Source organism: Rhinatrema bivittatum, chromosome 4 (assembly GCF_901001135.1).
Source record: "Rhinatrema bivittatum chromosome 4, aRhiBiv1.1, whole genome shotgun sequence".
Lineage (NCBI taxonomy): Eukaryota > Metazoa > Chordata > Amphibia > Gymnophiona > Rhinatrematidae > Rhinatrema > Rhinatrema bivittatum.
Window position 1 is genome coordinate 428,679,869 of NC_042618.1, and position 19,114 is coordinate 428,698,982.

Genomic DNA, 19,114 nt, shown 5'->3' on the forward strand with positions numbered 1-19,114 from the left:
GCTCAGTAAACAGCCTTTTTTTGAATGTATAGTTCATGTTAGTAAAAACATAAGAATTGCTTGTTTATGTTTTACATGCAAAACATTTTTGTCTTTTAGCTTCAGGCAGGTAGTTTTTAAACAAAAGAGAATGTGCTGAAAGAAAGCTTTTGCCTCTGGCTGAACCAGCTAATTTATTTTGCTAAGCAGAGAATTTCAACCCTTTGAATTTTTTTTTTTTTTTTTTTTGCATCAATTCCTCTCGCTCTCACCACAATCAGGGTCAGAAATGCAATACAATCCTTTTAGAAGAAATGCATACAGCCAATCTTAGTGTAAATAAGAAGTATGTTAAGAGTTGTTTTTGTTTTGCATAGCATAAGTGTAGGATTTCAGCCCATTCATCTCCTCGGATACTCCCTCTCCTTGCTGATAGCAGAACTATTACGCAGGAATGGTGCATGCCGGGCTCTGTAGTTTGACCCACTCTGAGAATAGACTCCTCCCTCGCCCTTCTCCTCACTGTCATAACATGATCAAGCATGTCTTGAAGTAGGAACAATGCACTGACAAGTTCAGTCATGTTTTGGCAGGTGGCGGCAATGCAATTTTTCAGACCCAAAGGGGCAGATTTTCAAAGCCCTACACACTTTCAAAAGGCCCGGCGGCGCATGTAAAGCCCCGGGACGCGTGTAAGTCCTGGGGTCTGAAAAAAGGGGCGGGGTGTGGGCGGGGCCGGAGCCTCCAGGCACAGCGGCCATCTGCTGTGCCCGGGATCGCGGGCCGGCTATTGGCCGGCATGCGCGACTTACGCCTGCACAAGGCAGGCATAATGGGGTAAGATACATTTTTTAGGGGGGGGTTTAACTTGGGGCTGGGGGACAGGAGAGTTAGGGGAAGGGAAGGTGGAGTGGGGTGGTGTTAGTAAAAAAAAAAAATATATATATATATATATATTTTTTTTTTTTAATTTTTTTTTTTACTAACATTAAAAAGAATAAGAGGAGGAATAGCCTAGTGGTTAGAGCAATGGATTATGAACCAGAAGACCAGGGTTCGAGTCCTGCTGTTGCTCCTTGTGACCTTGGGCAAGTCACTTTACCCTCCATTGCCTCAAGTACAAAAACTTAGATTGTAAGCCCTCTGGAGACAGAGAAATACCTACAGTACCTGAATGTAAACTGGTGTGATACTGAGATTGAATGTCAGTATATAAAAAATAATAATATCCCTTTGTTTTCTTTTCTGTGTACTAAACATTTTTGTTCCTTAGCTGCAGGCATCAGCCAATGTTAGTATAAATAAAAAGTCTGTTTAGAGTTGTTTTTGTTTTGCGTACCATAAGTGTAGATTTTCAACCCATTCACCTCCCCGGAGCAATGCCTCCCCCCCTCCTTACTCATAGCAGACATGTCACTCAGGAACCATCCTGGGAATAGACCCCCACTCCCTCTTCCTTCTCATATCATGCCCAGGCCAGTACTTGGCCTCACTGACCTGGCCTTTATTAAAAAGATGGTTGATGAACATAACCATTATCACACTCCATGGTCAAGCCAACGGCCACAACTATGCTTTATATAATGCCCTAGAAGACGTGTCAGTGTCAAATGCGGACTATATGTTCAAAAAAATACCTAATACTGCCCCCTGCCGACTCAGTATCACCTCAGCATATTCCTGCTTGCTTCAGCCCCATCTCCACCTATCGGCTGCTCTGCTCTGCTCTGGACCTGGACTGCCTGTTTGCCAGCCTCACCCACCCATCTCTGCTCAGTGGGAGTTCCTTCTCCCCCAGTTGACCAACGTCCGGGGGGCGCTGAGAATTTCTGAGGACCGCAAACACCAGAGGGCTTGTTACACACACACAAAAGAGCTTGTCCCTTTGTGCACCTCTTCATGCACTCATGAGTTCTAGCTTTAATACGTCTTCTAGCACGGATCCTCCGATTCTGCACCCGATTCCTGTGGTTATCGGATGTGGTTGATACGGTTCATTGTCATCTATAAGAAAGCATTGTCATCTTCCAACCAGGTCTGCATTCATTTTCATTCCACTGCATCCTTCTCAAATAATAACTTTAATTGCTATTTTGCCTATTGACCCTCAATCTATTTCCAGAAAGTTCTGATTATTTTTTATTTAATTACCCAGCATCAACCAGACTTATCGTGTATCTCTGAAACCTAGCTGTCTGAATATGCCACTCCATTGCTTAAACAGTGCTGTCCCCCCTGGATATTCATATATCTTCCACCCCCGTAGTTACTGACGAGTGGGAGGACTGTTGATAATCCAAAAATCATGTTTTTGTTTCATTTCGCATCAGGTTAATAATATTGCCCCTATGAATTATTATTGTTACTTACTTTTAAAAAAGTTAATGTTTGCTTGGCTTATTGCCTTCCTGGTCTTTTAATCCATATCACCTGAATGTAATCTGCTTTGAAGTGTCAAAAAGCAGAATATAAAAAAAAAAGTCTTCTTTTACAGAACACTTATCTCTCCATAACTATTGTGCTGGGTGATTTCAATGTCCACATTGATTCTATTCCTCTCTCCAATACTGCTGAACTATTGTTAGATATTATGGGGGTCTGTGGGTGGGAACAGATTCTCACTGGCCTCATGCACAGAGCCGGACATACATTGGCTCTCATACTCATTAATTCATCTCATTTTTTTTCATTTCAATCACAGAACATTCACATACAACCAGTTCCCTGGTCTGATCATTATGTAATAAAAACTACTCTCTCTCTTCTTACTTCCCAATATTCAGACACTCCTAGTCAACAACTGGTTTCCAAGCACGGGCACATTGACTCCATTCTGTTCAAACAAAAACTTCTCCCGAGGCTGAATGCTTCCTCCAATAACCTAGACACTCGAGTAAATGGGTGGCATGACTCTATTCTAGAAATAGCTGACGCACTGGCCCCACTGAAATCTTGGCATCCAAAATGAGCTAAATTCGTCCCTTGGTTTTCTCAGCAATTCAAAGAAAAGAGGCATTTGCTCCATCAGTCAGAAACTCACAGGAGGAAATTTAAGTCCCAAGATAATTACATAACTTACAAACAACTTCTTTTAGAATATTGTATTGACTTCAATGCTGAATTCAATATTTCAACAATAGAATCATGGTCTCCTTAAACAACTCTCGTGAATTGTTTTATACTATAAAATCATTGACTACATCCTCTTTCAATATACATATGCTCCTCAAACCTTCAGCAGGCCAATATTTAGCTGACTCTTTTGCTTTGTATTTCCAATCTAAGGGGGTCATTTTCCAAAGCGATCGCACGCGAAAAGTCCCTTTTCGCTTGTGATCACTCAATGGGGGTGGAGTCGGGACAGCATCAAGACCGGAACAGGAGGAGTCGGGGTGGCACCGGGCCAGACGCCGCGAAGACATTGCGGACAGCGAGAAGGTAAGAACCCTTTTCACTGCCAATTTCGCGCCCAATAGCGCCACCTTTTATGATGGCGCTATTGGGTGCAAAAACCAGCAGCGATCGAACCGCAGAGGTGCTATTGCTGCTGGCTTTCGCAGGCTCGCTCCCCCGCTTCGCCCCCCCCGCCCCGCGCTACTCAAAAAGCCTGGTGGTATTAGAGAATCCAGGCCTAAAATTCAGAGTTTAAGCTCCTCTTTTCCTAGTACTGATTCTATCTATTTCAGACCATACCTTAACATGATAAGCAATTTCATTGCGAAACTCCATTACTTAGTAAATACCATAAATTTGTAAATCTGTTCTTTCTGTTAATTTCCTATTGACTTTTCACTGCTCCCAGTTGTGTATTTCCCTGTTTTATTGTAACTGCAATGTTTTTGTTCCGCACCTGTTAATGTTCTTATTGTATCTTACACCCCTGTGTTATTTGTAAACCGGCATAATGTGATACCTATCGCGAATGCCGGTTTAGAAAAACACTAAATAAATAAATAAATAAATCTCTTTCCTCTTGCTTCTCCAGAACTCTTGTGGTCCAGCTTTTCCACTGTCTCCCAGTTAGAAAAATTTCAAATCATCAGTTCTATTAACTGTACCACATACTCTCTGGACCCTTGTACCATGGCACTTCTCAAATGTTATCATGATGAAATAGTACCATTTCTGACAAATATTACTAATTTGTCTCTATCTTCCGATCAAGTGCCGCTATCACTTAAAAAAGCAAACTTTAGACTTCTCTGCTTTCTCAAATTATCACCCTATATCTTCTTTGCCCTTTTTTTCAAAAATCATTGAAGCCTCTCTGCTGAAACAACTTTCCAAATTTTTTGAAGAACATATTATTTTAGATCAGCATCAATTTGGTTTTTGATCTTTTCACAGCAAAGAGACTTTACTGATTTCTAGCCTTGCTACTATTCACCATAGTTTTGATTCTGGCTCTCACTATTTTTTACTTCTCCTTCATATTTCATCAGCCTTTGATACCCTTGACCATTCCATTCTTCTTTTCCTTCTCTCAGAAATTGGCGTAGGTGGCTCTGCACGTACATGGTTTTCTTCATACATATCTAATGATTCCTAGCAGACTTATTTCAATAATGATTTTTCATCTTGCAATCCAGTCACTTCTGGCATTCCACAAGGTTCTGCTCTCTCTGCTACACTCTTCAATATCTATAACACCTCTCTTCCATTTACTTTCTCAATTGGGTGTCACATATGAGATTTACGCAGGCAACATTCAGTTTTTCTTTTCATTACAGGCTACTTAGTCCTCTACCTTCAATTTGCATCATCATCCCTTCTTGCTGTCAATTCTTGGCTTTCTAATAACAAACTCTCCCTAAATCTTAATAAGACAGAACCAATTGTCCTTGGCAGTAATTCCACATATACTATCCCAGATTCCTTCCAACTTGCAGATGTCAATATCCCAGTTTCACAAACTGTCTGTAACATTGGTATCATGTTAGATCCAAAGCTCACCATCAATCGCCAAATTAAATCTGTGGTAATGAGTTCCTTTATCAAACTGAAAATGCTTCATCATCTAAAACCTATTCTTGAACCTACAAGCTTTCATATTGTCCTTCAAGTCTTATTTTTTCTCACGGTAGACTACTGTAATTCTCTTTATGTTGGTCTACCTCAGTATTCCCTGAGAACATTCAAATCTCCACTGCCCATCTACTACTCACTGGTAGTCCCACTAGAAACCACATTACCACAATTTTGAAAGATCTGCACTGATTATCAGCTTCTGCCCATAATAAATATAAGATTGTTGTCATGATAACATAATTTACTGCATAATGTTAGGTCTCCATTGTTGCGTCCATCGGTCGCAGATGGCTGTGACCGCTCTGCCTTACCTCTTTTTCTCCTCTTTCACTCTCTTTGGGCAAGATCGCTGCCTCCGGTGCTGAGTGCCGAGGGTCTCGGTGTTTTCAAACCAGCATGGGCGTCCCCATCCGCCATGCTCACTCCCATGGCCTCCTAGGGCGCGAGCGCGCACGTCTCCTACACTCAAATACACGTCATGGCGGGAACCTCGGCGGTGGCCCCACCGCATGACGTTAGAACCTCCGGGTATATCTGGCCTCCACTTCCGCTACCACCTTGAGTTAGCAAGAACTCCAGTTTTAGCTACTCTGACCGCTTAAGCTGTACGCTTAGAAGCTGCTTCCACTCCAAGGGCCTCGCTCCTGTAGAAGCTCCAGATACCCACTCCTTGGGGGTCTCTTGCTTCCAACTACCCTTTGGGGTCCTCTCTAACTAAGGCAACCGCTCCTCGGGGGTCTTTCTCCCTCTTCTACATTTCAGGATATCGGACCATCGGGTACTCGCTCATCGAGGGTCTACCATCCATTATATCCTGCACCACAGACCTTCAGTTCCAACTTTCCACCATCAGGAAGACGCCATCATTCCTGTGAGTACCTCTACGATCCGGTGCTCAAGCTCCACCCACCAGCCGCGATGTTACCCGCACTGCGGGCTTCTGCCTATCATAACATCTGGGTGAGACTTCACATTTGAGCCTGTTGAACGTACTGGCACTTCTTAGATCAGTGCCTTACCTTCCTGATATCACCATCTATCTACAGCAGTACAATAAAGCCTCTATCCATACTGTGTCTGCTATCTGAGTTCAGCCTATCACTGTGGTTCCCCACAGGGCCCTTCCCCATGGGCGGAGTCATCTCCATTGCGACCAAGGGTCCACAATGCCACAAACACAACAGATTGCAGCTCTGCAGGCCATCCCTAGCCTAGCCCAGTGGATCACGGAACAACAAAAGTCTTTGGAGAGCCTAGCTATTGCCTTCAATCAGTTACATGCTCAACTGAACTCTTCAGCTCCTCCTGTGAAGGAATTGCTGTCACCAGTGGTAACCCTTAAGACCACTGTACCTTTATCCACACCTACCAGCTTTACGGGTGAAGCCAAGATGTGCAGAGGGTTTGTTAATCAATGCAACATGCATTTTTCATTACAGCCTACCCTCTTTCCTACTGAAGCTTCAAATCCACCTACATCTTGTTGTTCCTTGAAGGACGAGCCCTGGCCTGGGCTTCACCGTTATGGGAATGTGAAGATCCTATCCTGAATGGCCTACCAGGATTTCTAAAACTTTTAAAGTCTGTGTTTGATGACCCGGCTCGCCAGACCATCGCTGGATCCGCCTTGCTCAACCTTCAGCAAGGTAACAAGCCTCTTACAGACTTTGCTATTGAATTTAAGACTCTAGTATCCGAACTACATTGGGACACTGGATGCTTACGTGCCATATTCATGGAGGGTCTCAACTCTCGCGTAAAAGACGAATTTTTCATTTTTTAATAATTACTAAATAAGAGGAACCACAGAAAAGCAGTATTTTTTTTTTTATAGTTGAGCCCTTGACATGTGACAAGACTTCATGCCAGCTCTGGGGCTGGCGTTAAATTTGACATGTTAAAAAGTGTGCATCGGGTGCATGGTGATTGCATCGAGGGTAATAGCTAATAGCCTCATCTACATAACATTTACATGTGATGAGCACTATTAGCTACATGTTTGTTTAGACATGCGTTTTGGATACGCTAATCCCTTATTGCATCAGGTGTTAGCAGGGCCGGTGCAAGGGTATTAGGCGCCCTAGGCGAAACGTCAGCTATGCCGCCCCCCCCCCCCCCCGCCTCCACACACAATTAACTTACATTGTGCATTAATGAAAATAACGAAGTCTGTATTTATAACAGAACACTTATTTGACATTTTTATGCCATGTAAACCATTGAGATGATTTGTCTTATCGACGGTATAGAAACGTTTATAAATAAATAAATAAAAATAAATAAAATAAACATAAACCAAAGCTATACTTGTTGCTCAAACAAAAAAAGCAGACACATCACGTAATATTAAATAATTAAAATGGCAGTCAATCAAGAAAAATAAACTTAAAAAGCCATCTTTACTTACCCCCTCCAGCAGCTCTCTTACTCCTCTTCCATGCAGGCTGTAGTACACACCAGAAGCAGCAGTAGTGGCTAAGCTCTATACTCATGGTCCTCTTCCTTAAGGCCCATGTCTCTCACACACACACCATATCAGTCATGCCCCCATGACCAGTTTCTGTCTCTCACACACCAATCATCTCCCAAACAGTCTTTGACAAACACACCAGTCACCTTCCTGAACAGTTTCTCTCATGCCATACACACACAGGCTTCCCACTCCCGTGTTCCACTTACATATATGGGCTTCTCACTCTCATAATCACTTTCTCTTTCTCACACACACTCACCAGTCTCTCACTCTCATGCTTGTTCTCTCCACATGCACAGGCTTCTCATTCCCATAATCACTTTCTTTCTCTCACACACATACACAAACACACACACACCGGTCACCTGATCTCTCTCATGCATACACACACACAGGCTTCCCACGCCCATGTTCTCTTTCAGATATACAGGCTTCTCACTCCCATGCTGTATCTCACACACTCCCAGCTTTCTCACTCCCATGCTCACTCTTCACATGCACAGGCTTCTCATTCCCATAATCACTTTCTTTCTCTCTCTCACATACACACAAACACACACCAGTCACCTGTTCTGTCTTACATATATAGACTTCTCCCTCCCATGCTGTGTCTCCCACACACCCAGGTTCTCACTCCCATGCTCACTCTCTTCACATGCACAGACTTCTCATTCCCATAATCACTTTCTCTCTGTTACACACACACACACACACACATACACCAGTCTCTCTCTCATTTCCATGCTCGCTCTCCAGGTGCACAGGCTTCTCATTCCCTGAATCACATTCTCTCTCTCTCACATTCACATACACACCAGTCACACCGTCATCTTACCAACCAGTCTCTCTCTCATACATGAACACACACACACACAGGCTTCCCACTCCCATGCTCTCTCTCACATAATCAGGCTTCTCACTCCAATGCTTTCTTTCACATACACCCCCACAACACCAGGCTTCTTACTCCCATGCTTTCTCACATACCCAGAGTTCTCACTTCCATGCTTTTTCTCTCTTTCACACACACACACACACACATCAGTCACATCCCTGACTGTCTCACACTCTCACACATCAGTCATCTCCTTGAGCAGTCACTTTCATTGTCTCTCACATATACACATACATCAGCTCTCTGACCAGTTTCTCTCAATCACACACACATGTTCTCGATCAAATACATTCTCTCAATCACACACAGGCTCTCAATCACACACACATTCTCTCACTTACACACAGGCTCTCAATCACATACAGGCAGGCTGGCTGCTTCTCTCTCTTTCTCTCACTCACTTCCTCCCCCCCCCCAGCACAAATGGTAGCTGTAGCAGCCTCCTCTTCCAGCCCCCGCAGGCCAAAAAGGAAGAATCCCATCGGCCGCGGGAGGCTCATACTGCTGACTCCTTTCCCGATTACCGGCTGCTTCAATTGCTCGGGGGCCGATGCTGCTGTCGCCGCTATTTTTTTCATGCGGTACCGCTCTTTCTCCTTCCCGCGCATCACTTCCTGTTCCAGGTCAGGGGGGGCGGGAGGAAGAAAAGGGCAGCCGCGGATGCCACAGTTTTTTTTTTTTTTTTTTGCACTGCTGCCGTTCCCGCTGGGCTTGAACGTGCTGATAGCCCGGCGGCAATGGCAGCAGGGAAGAAAGAGCAGCGGGAGAGACCGGGAGCACGCGAACCGCTGGGGGAGGTCAGATGGGTCTTTTGGGGTGGGCTGCCGGCAGCGGCTCTTTTATTTTTATCGGGGGGGGGGGGGGAGCGGCGGCTTAATGCAGCTCTTTTCATTTTACCGGGGCAGCGGCTGAGCGCGGCTCTCTTAATTTTACCGGGGCAGTGCCGCCCCCGGGAAGCTGGCGCCCTAGGCGACCGCCTAGTTCGCCTAGTGCTTCCGCCGGCCCTGGGTGTTAGTCTAGCGTATCCAAAACGCATGTCCAACTGCAGGTTAACCTGTGCGCTAGGCTGAGCACACCTCATTACATTGGTCTTTATAAAAAGTCAATAATAAAGACTGCCTTTCTGGCACCAAGTATCTTCCACAAACCTAAGATCCTTCTAGTGTAGTGTCTGGCGGTTTAGTGGAATTGGATATATCTAGCTATGGAAAACAAAAGATAATTTAAAAAATTCACTGCCTTTAATTTCAAGGGAAAGTATTCACTTTTTCAACCTTTAAATCTTCACACTTCCCTCTAACTAGAACAGGTTCTATTAGACCGTGCTTCTGTTTAGCTTTATTACCATTAATTACCCAGTCCCTTTTGTCTTTACCTTGCAGGATACAGGATTCACTCTGCAATTGGGAATCAAACTTTTTTTTCTTCCATCTTCTGCTTCCAAATCTCATCAGGAACACAGCAACAGCAGTGCTACTTGTTCCTGTAGCTGTTCCCCTCTAGTGAAGGTTGGCTCCACCACAATTCCTCTGGAGGAAGACAGAGCTGGTTATCAACACTACTGCCTTCTCCAAAATCTCCTGCTCTCTCCTTAGATCTCCACTGCAGACTACTTTTCTTCAGGGAGCAGATCCCTGCTCCTCTGATGTCACCCAATTCGTGCCACTTTTAACCCTGCTTAGTTTCTCTAGCACTTCCACTTTCAGCCGTCCCAATGACTGGGCAGAGGTGTCAGCCACTTCTATTTTATTTCTGACACTTTTTATATTTACTGCATTGCTCCCAAATAAGGTTCCCAGGGGATAGTCACCTTGCTTTTAGTGTCCCTACACTGGGCAAATCACCCCCAGGAGGCTAGCTCACATGCTTTTGAGCCTGTTACAGGAAATATACAGAGACCTGCAGGCAAACCCCAGCATGTATTCCTGCCTAGACTGGAGTTCCAGTACAGAGGCTTTGTCCCTTGGCAAACAGAACCTTCCAAAACTCCCTGGCACATATGATGGAGGCTAGTACAGGGCACCCCAATACTCAAAATTGGCCAACAATTAGTTTAAATTGTTTTTCTCCCCAGGGCTGCATGGACTTAGTGCCCCGGTCTTCCATTTCTCTCCGGAAGCCCACTCCCATACAGCCAAGCAGCAGCTGAGCTAGCCCATGATCCCTTGCTGATATCCTATTTCTCCCCATGCTCCGGTGCATTACTGGGAATTCTGAGAAGCACCCCTCTTCCTTTTATTTTAATTTATTTTACTTCTTTTCTCTTTTATTTTTATTCCTTTTATTCATTTAGTTTGCCTGCCTCTTTCTTCAGCCTGGCCAGGGGTGTGGATGCTCCCATAAGCAGGTAAACTTTTTAACATTTCTTCAACCTGTCCACATATAGGGGTAGAATTTAAAAAGGAGCGCGCAGGCATATATGTGCGCGCTATACGGCGTGCACACATGTACTCCCAATTTCATAACATGCACGCATGTTATAAAATCTGGGGTTGGCGTGCGCAAGGGGGTGCACAATTGTGCACCTTGCACGGGCCGAGCCCACTCCGAGCTGCGCTGCCTTCCTCCGTTCCCTCCCAGGCCGTTCTGAAATCAGATCGGCCTGGGAGGGAACTTTCCTACCCCCCACCCCACCTTCCCTTCCCCTACCTCCCCGGGCCTTTCTCCCTACCTTTGATGACTTCTTTTTTTTGTTTTAAAACTTAATTCAGCCCTGGACCTGAAGTAAGCTGCGTGCGCCGGCCAACTGCCAGTACGCGATCCCCGGCCCAGCAGCCGTGATGAGGCTTCTGGCCACGCCTCCGCACCGCCCCTTTTGTAAAGCCCCAGGACTTACATGTGTCCAAGGGCTTTACGCGTGTCGCTGAGCCTTTTTAAAATAGGCCTGGTGCGCGTAACCTTTTGAAAATCCGGCCCATAGTGTGCAACAAGGTGAAAATGCATTAAAGGAGTATGATACTACACACCAAAGTAACCCTAGATTCATCAAATTGCTTTAAATATAGCGGAATTAGGGCCTGCGATAAAAAATGAGCATTGTCAGGCAAATTGTAGAGTTACCACATGTTGTTAAGCATGAGAGAGAGAGAACCTCTGTATAGAGTCAATATGACATGCTATATATATACTACTTTCTACTCGAGGCGGGCTGGGGGCAGGGGGTTTCCATACACAGTCAGAGGAATTATCTGCAAATTCGATATGATTGATGAATTTCTATCATTTGAATGATTCTAGCTAGCTAGAGACTGCTTTATACAAATCAACTCCTCTTGTTGGTACCTTTCATTTGATTCTTCCCAAGTATCCTATGGCCCGGCTCTCACTGGTAGCAACCATGATCCTGCTTATAAAAAGATATCATTTACCCTTGTAGCTCTCAGGCTGTTAGCTCCTGCAAGAGTTGTATACCGCTTTCTAGCCTGAAGATATGTTTGTGGCATCAAATAATTACAGATCCTCACCTGGGAAAATAACTGCAGTGTATTCATAAATTAATTTTCGCGATAAAAGGAGGACTTTAGTCCTTAGAGCACCAAATCCTGCACCAAATTCATAGTGTACATGTGTGCATGGCGCGTACTATGGCACCACATATTGTAGTGTGTGTATGCGCACGTGCATGGTACATCTTGCGGTGCATGTGCTACCTACAGTACCTGAATGTAATCTGCTTTGAAGTGCTGAAAAAAGTGCGAAACGTGGAATATAAAAATCTAAATCTAAATTCTGCATTCTATGACGTCTGGACGGCAGAACTCCACCGAAGCCTACCTGCCATGGAAGCAAACTGGGTGCAATGCTGCTGCAAGGCGTTCTGAGAGGCCTGATTAATGGCTGGATCTGGGAATGTCATCAGGGGGTGCACCTGAGGAGACCAAGAGTGGCAAACCTTCAACTCTGAAATGAGGCTCTCGGAAGAAATATGGCTCTCCTTTTCTTTAGAGTTGTTTTCTTGTGTTCGGCTTCTTGGGTTTGCAGGGCTTTTCTTCCCCTTGCAGTTGCTCCTTTTAGTTTTTTCCTAACCATTTTCCTCATTTTATCAGTCACCTCTTTGAAAGTTATGCTATCACAGTAAATTTCTTTAGTGCCCTCCTTCCATTTTGGTCTTCATCTGCTAGTACCATAGACTGGTGTGGCTGGAGATTGTGACTGAATGTAGGCACATCTCATCTCTTCCACATCCCTGCAAGTATTCCACATTCCTTTTCATACCCAGATTAGCCATACTCTTGGGGTTTTGCCTCCCTGCCAGCAGAGGGAGACAGAAAAATATTTATGGACACTGTACATAACCTAGCATGCCATCTGTGGTCCCTCAGTATTTTTCTATCTCCAGCAGATGTTAGATAGTTAAAACCTGCAGTCTGGAAGAGAAAACTTAAAAAAAGAAAGAAAGCAAGAAGATGTCTGGATTCTCTTAGGGGATTGTGAGGTCCTGGTGGAGTCATCTCCCTTGGTCTGGATGGTGAGGGGGTTGTGACCCTTTTTATTGGCTCAGTTCTAAATCTATGGGATGGACATCTGATGGTCCAGATCCCATCATCTCTCATGAGGTAGCCTTGGAACTTGTTGGCAACTCCGCATTATCAGCCCAGAGGAGCAGGGAAGTATCCCTTTTATTAAATTTAGCTTGAGTTAGGTCTGGACGATTGTTGCTAAAGTTTTGTTTAAAAAAAAAAAAGAATCAAAACAAAGATGGTCTCCCAGTTCCCTTTAGTGGCAGTGCTTTGAGCAATTGGAGGTCAGCGACTGGAGCTACAGGGCTGTGCTGCTCGGGTGATCGGCTTCCCAACTGTGAGTGCTGCGGTGCAGCAGTGTTGCTATACGTGGATGAACCATGTGGCGATGGTGCACAGTAAGTCTTGTAGCACTTGTGGGGAGTTGTGTTCGCAGCTTAATCGCGTGGGCCTGTGTTCTGGCTGTTTGTCAGGTGGAGAAGGCACTTCAGGAGTATCTGCTGCTGAGGCTCCTGCTCACGTCAGCGCAGATGTCCAGTTCTGCCGCAGAGGGTGTCCCAACCAATGTGGGAATTGTGGCCATCTTAAATTCTTTCTCAGGGCCATTGGCGGGAGAGGCAGGAGCATCTCCAATGCGATTGTTACCAGAGGTTGCTGGCTTTGGGGATGACATGGGGGGGGGGGGGGGGGGAGGACTCTGAATTTGAGGATTTTCTGCTGAATCAAGGTCATGGAGAGGATTTTCCACTGGATTGGGATTCGGATGAATCCCAAGCCTTTTCTACAGACTTTGTGTGGCTAAATATGCCTTATACATAAGTGACGAAAGCAGCAATCTCAGTCTATGGTGGATGCCTGGCTAGTAAAGAGTCCCATGAGAGCCAAAAGCAAGTGCTTGGAGGGCATTCGGTGGGTGCTGGGCCTTTCCTCGTGGACAGATGAAAATGATGGAGACACTGATGACTCAGATAATCCAATGGCTGCAGCAGGATTTTATTTATTTATTTATCAGATTTTTATATTCCGCTTTTCATCCCTGCAAAGCTGATTACATTCAGGTACTGTAGTTTTTCCCCAATGCCTGATGTAGCAGATTCAGCTGAAGACACAGAAGAAGTGCTGCTTGCCGAAGGAGATGATCCCAAGGTGCACATATTTTGCAGGGAGGAGCTCTGGCCTTTGCTTCCCCATGTCCTCCAGGAGCTGGGTATCAAGGTTTCGCAAGAGGATTCTGACCAGGAAGGAGCAGATCCCGTCTTGGACTGGTTGCATAGTCCAGCAAAAGCCTTTCCTTTTCATAAGTCAGTGAAAAAGTTGGTAGTTCAGGAATGGGATATGCCGGAGTTCGGCTTAAGGGTTGGTAGAGCTATGGCGAAGCTTTATCCGTTATCAGAGACGGAGCTTTTTGTGCTCTCTAAAATCAACACTTCTGTGTCGGCAGTCACTAAGAAGACCTCTATTCCGGTAGCTGGGTTAGCCGCTCTGACAGATGTTTAAGATTGCAAGTTGGAGGTCTACCTTAAGAGGATTTTTGAGGTCTTGGCCCTGGGCATAAGAGCTACGATTTGTAGCAGTTTTATGCAGAGAGCTTGTCTACACTGGGTTCAGCAATTGCAGGAGACACAGGCGAAGTCAGGGGTCTGTGGCGCAGGAGATGGAGTGTTTAGAAGCGGCTGTGGCATACAGTGTAGATGCTTTCTATGACTTGATTAGGACTTCTTCCAGGATGATGATGTTAGTGGTGACTGCCAGAAGATTACTATGCTGTGTAACTGATCGGAGCAAATTATGAAGTATCTGGGAGAATCCACAGTGTATACGTTGCTGGAAGACAAGACAAAAGGCAGACGATTTTTTTTCCTGCTCGGGCAAGATTTTGGGACAGTAGAAGATTTTGCCAAACTAAAGGTTCTTCAGGCCTTCAGAAGCAAACCGCAGTTAGACTTCAATCCTAGGTTCAGTCCTTTTGGGGTGGTTGAAAGCCATCCCAGGACAACCCTGGTATGACTACAGGACTTGTGAAGTCTTCACAATGAAACAAGGATCATCCACTCTCCAGTTCTGGCTGTCGCAGGGCACTTGGCACTGTTTTATGAGGAGTGTGCCAAAATTATCATAATCAGTGGGTCCTAAAAGTGAAAAAGATGGCTATGCATTAGAATTTGCATGTCCAATACGAGACACATGTATCGTTTCTTCTTGTGCTCCTCACACAAAGCGACTAGCTGTTCAAGAGATGATGCATCACTTGTGAAGTCTGTGGGCTATAGTACCAGTTTCTCACAAAGAGCAGACATCTATTTTGTGGTTCTGAAAAAAGAAGGGATGTTTCGGACATTTTTGGATCTGAAGAAGGTAAATGTGGCTCTCAAGATTCCTCGGCTCTGCATGGACACCCTGAGGTCAGGCATAGTGGCGGTACGCAAAGGAGAGTTCTTGGCATCTCTCAACCTGACAGAGACATATCTACACATAGCCATCAAGATGGAGCACTAGAAGTTTCTGACATTCATGATTCTAGGGGAACATTTTCAGTTTTGTGCCCTTCCCTTTGGTGTGGCAATGGTTCTATGTACGTTCACCAAAGTGATGGTGGTTGTGGTGGCAGCCTTACAACGGGAAGGTGGATTGATGCATTCGTATCTGGATGACTGGCTTATTCTTGCAAAATCAAAGACCTCTGTCGGCAGTCGGTTCAGAATGTGCTGAACCAGTTAAGATATCTGGGCTGGATGGTGAATCTAGTGAAGAGCCATCTCATTCCCTCTCAGACACTAGAGTATCTGAGAGCTTAGATCGACACCTTGGAGGAGAGTGTTTCTCATGGAACAGGGGTTGCTAAAGTTTCAAGGTCAGATTCGACACCTGTTAGAGCTTTTGATTCCCAAGGTGTGGGACTAATTGCAGGTCCTAGGTTCTATGGCATCGACATTAGAACTGGTGCATTGGGCATTTGCATATATGCGGCCTCTTCATAGTGCTCTTCTCTCCCACTGAAATCCATTATCAGAGTAGTTCCATCTCCCTCTTCCCCTTGAGGGGAAGGCAAGCACAGTCTTTCTTGGTTGCTTATTTGGATCAATCTGGAGCATGGTGTGGATTTGGAGGTTCTGGATTGGGTGATACTCACACTGATGTCAGTCTTTCTTTTTAGGGAGCAATGTGTCAGGATAAGTCGGCACAAGGGCAATGGTTGAAGAAAGAAGCTTCTTGCTCTGTTAATTGGTTAGAGACAAGAGTGGTGCGTTATGCATTACTTGCCTTTTGCTTCGCTTATGTGGTCATCCTGTGCAAGTCCTTTCAGACAATGCAACATCAGCAGGGAGGAGTTGATAGCGGTAGCTCAAGAGACCCAGGAATTGGTTTTCTGGGTGGAACAGCAGTCGGAGAGGATAGCAACATCTTACATTACCAAGGTGGACAATGTTCATGTGGTTTTTCTCAGTCAGGGAGTGGGAGCTGTCAGAGGTGGTGATGCGTCTCATCCCTAAGACATGGGAATATTCCCATATAGACTTAATGGTGACCAGGCAGAACATCAAGGTGCCAGAGAGAATATGGGGCAGAAGGCATCGATGCTCTAGCTCTACCATGGCCTCGAGGCATTCTCCTGTATATCGTTCCTCCATGGCCTTTGGTGGGCAAGAAGATAACGGTGGATAGAGAAGCATCCAGGCAATGTAATTCTGGTGGCTCTTGAGTGGCTGCGTCAGCTATGATTCACGAATCTAATCAACATGGCCATAGACGGACCTCAAAGGTTCCGCCATCTGTCGAATCTTCTTAGTCAGGGTCCCATATTTTTGGATTAGCCGGCTCACTTCTGTCTTGCAGTCTGGCTTTTGAGAGGAGATGATTGAGATGGAGGGGATATTCTGAAGTGACTATTACCACCTTGCTGCAAGCCAGGTGTCCTTCCACATCCTTGGCATATGTGAGGATTTGGAGGATCTTCAAGTTTTGGTGTGCAGTTAACAGAGTGCAGCCTATTCAAGCTACAGTATGGGATATTTTGGTTTTCCAGAGGAGGATTTGTCAAAAGGTCTGGCCTTTAACTCCCTAAGAGTCCAGGCAGCAGCCTTGGGTTGTCTTCAAGGTAAGGTAGAGGGATATCCTCTGTCTTCTCATCTGGATGTCATGCGGTTTCTTCGGAGGGCTAAGAATTTACGTCCTCTGGTGCACAGGATCTGTCTGTCCTGAAATCTTAATCTGGTGCTTAGAGAAATGTGTGAGGCTCCATTTTAACCACTGAAGAGGGCAATCATAAAGAACTTGACTCTGGTGGCTATTTGTTCTGCCAGGAGAATCTCAGAGATCCAGGCTTTGTGGTGTCAAGATCCCTTTCTGCAGATTTCAGATTTAGGGGTGTCATCATGCACAGTGCCTTCTTTTCTGCCAAGGGTGATTTCAGCATTCCATCTTAATCAAATGGTTTCTGACTTTTCCGGATTTGGATTCATCCACGCCTCACAAAAGAACTTAAGCTATTGGATGTAAGGCTTGCTTTGTTAAGGTGTCTGAAGGTTAGAACACCTCTTTGGAATGTGGAGTGGCCCAAAGAAGGGAAGTAAAGCATCTAAGGCTACAATTACATGGTGGCTTAAGGAGGTGATTGGGTCGACATATATCTAAGGATCGTCCTGTGCCTGAGGGTTTGAGGGCTCACTCGACGCATTCTCAGGCAACCTCTTGGGCTGAGTTGCAACAGGTATCTCCACAGGAGATTTTCAGGGTGGCTACATGGAAGTTGCTGCACACTTTTGCGAGGTTTTATCATTTGGATGTTGGGACTCTGGCTTCCATGTGCTTTGCGGAGAGTGTTCTGTGAGCAGGACTTTCCAGGTCCCACTCTATTTAGGGGAAATTAGGTACATCCCAGGAGTCTGGACTGATCTGGGTATGAACAGGAAAGGAAAATTGGTTATTATCTACTAATTTTCATTCCTGTAATACACAGATCAGTCCAGAGACCCGCCCATTTGGGGGGGGGGGGGAGGGGGTCTGCACTCATAATGTTGATTTGTATATAATGCAGAGTTGTTGATGGTTTCAAGGCTATGTGCTTACGTTATTTTTTGGGAACGAGTTTTCCATTTTGTTGCAATTTCCTTGTCTTCTTGCTCATCAGGGGAGTTTGCATTTAAGGATATGAGTGTTGCTGTCATCTTGGCTTGGATATAGGTCAATACTGAGGGACTGCAGGTGGCACACTAGGTTATGTACAGTGTCAGTAAAATATTCTCTGTCTCCATCTATTGGCAGGGATGCAAATCCAAGTAGTCTGGACTGATCTCTGGTAATACAGGAATGAAAATTAGCAGGTAAGAACCAATTTTCCTTTCTGCACAGCTTTCCTATGTCCCTGCAGGTCTCCTGCATTCTGCATAGCTTTTCTATGTCCCCATAAGTCTTTCATATCCCTGCAGGTCTTCCACATTTCACCCATCTGTTTTTACCATTGCTTTCTTCACATCTGTCCCACATTTTGCTCACCTGTCTAGTACTATGCCCTGTGCCAAGCTCGCTACACAATTCTCAAATAGTGTACACCAAGCCTGTTTGGTACACAGTCACTTCACATCCTGCACACCTGTTCTCTCTTCTTTAGCACAACTTTCTACATTCTGCAAGCCTATCTTATGTTTTGTTCATCCTCCTAACATTTCAGGAAGCACACCCAGGCACACGCTTGCAATTTCCACAAAGGTTTACTACCATTCTCTGTGATTTCCTAATACCTGTGGATTGACTGAAAATCTCTGCTTCAGCTTACATAATCTTTATATATATAAAAGGCTTGTGTAAGTCAGTTGGTGACAATGTTGTGTCTGTCTGTGGCCACCAGTTGGCTCCCGGAACAGTGGCAGGTGCACTATGCAAAGACAATTCGTTCTGTCTGTAAAGCCCTGTTGCACACACACACAGGTACACCACACACACAGACACACACAGGCAGATATACTAACACACACACACACACACACACACACCCTGGTGCATGCACACACATGAACAGGCACTCACACATACAAACAGGCATAGGTTCCTCCCGCACAGGTACACACACAGAGGCACAGACCCCACATAAGCAGAGGTGCACGCATAGGCACACACACACAAGAAAAGAAACACACAGGCACAGGCACACACACCCATAGGTTCTGCCAAACACACATATAAACAAACACACACTCAGGCAGACATACACACAGGCACAGGCACTCATGCACACACGCAATGGCACAAACACAGACTCCCCCCAAAATACACACAGATACA

The 19,114-nt window shown here is 45.2% G+C and overlaps 1 protein-coding gene across 1 annotated transcript in view; it reads left to right on the forward strand.

Annotated features, from left to right (window-relative positions):
• Positions 1-19,114, forward strand: part of SSUH2 (ssu-2 homolog) — a 113,134-nt gene that overhangs the window by 20,709 nt on the left and 73,311 nt on the right. The gene's annotated exons all lie outside the window — the stretch shown is intronic.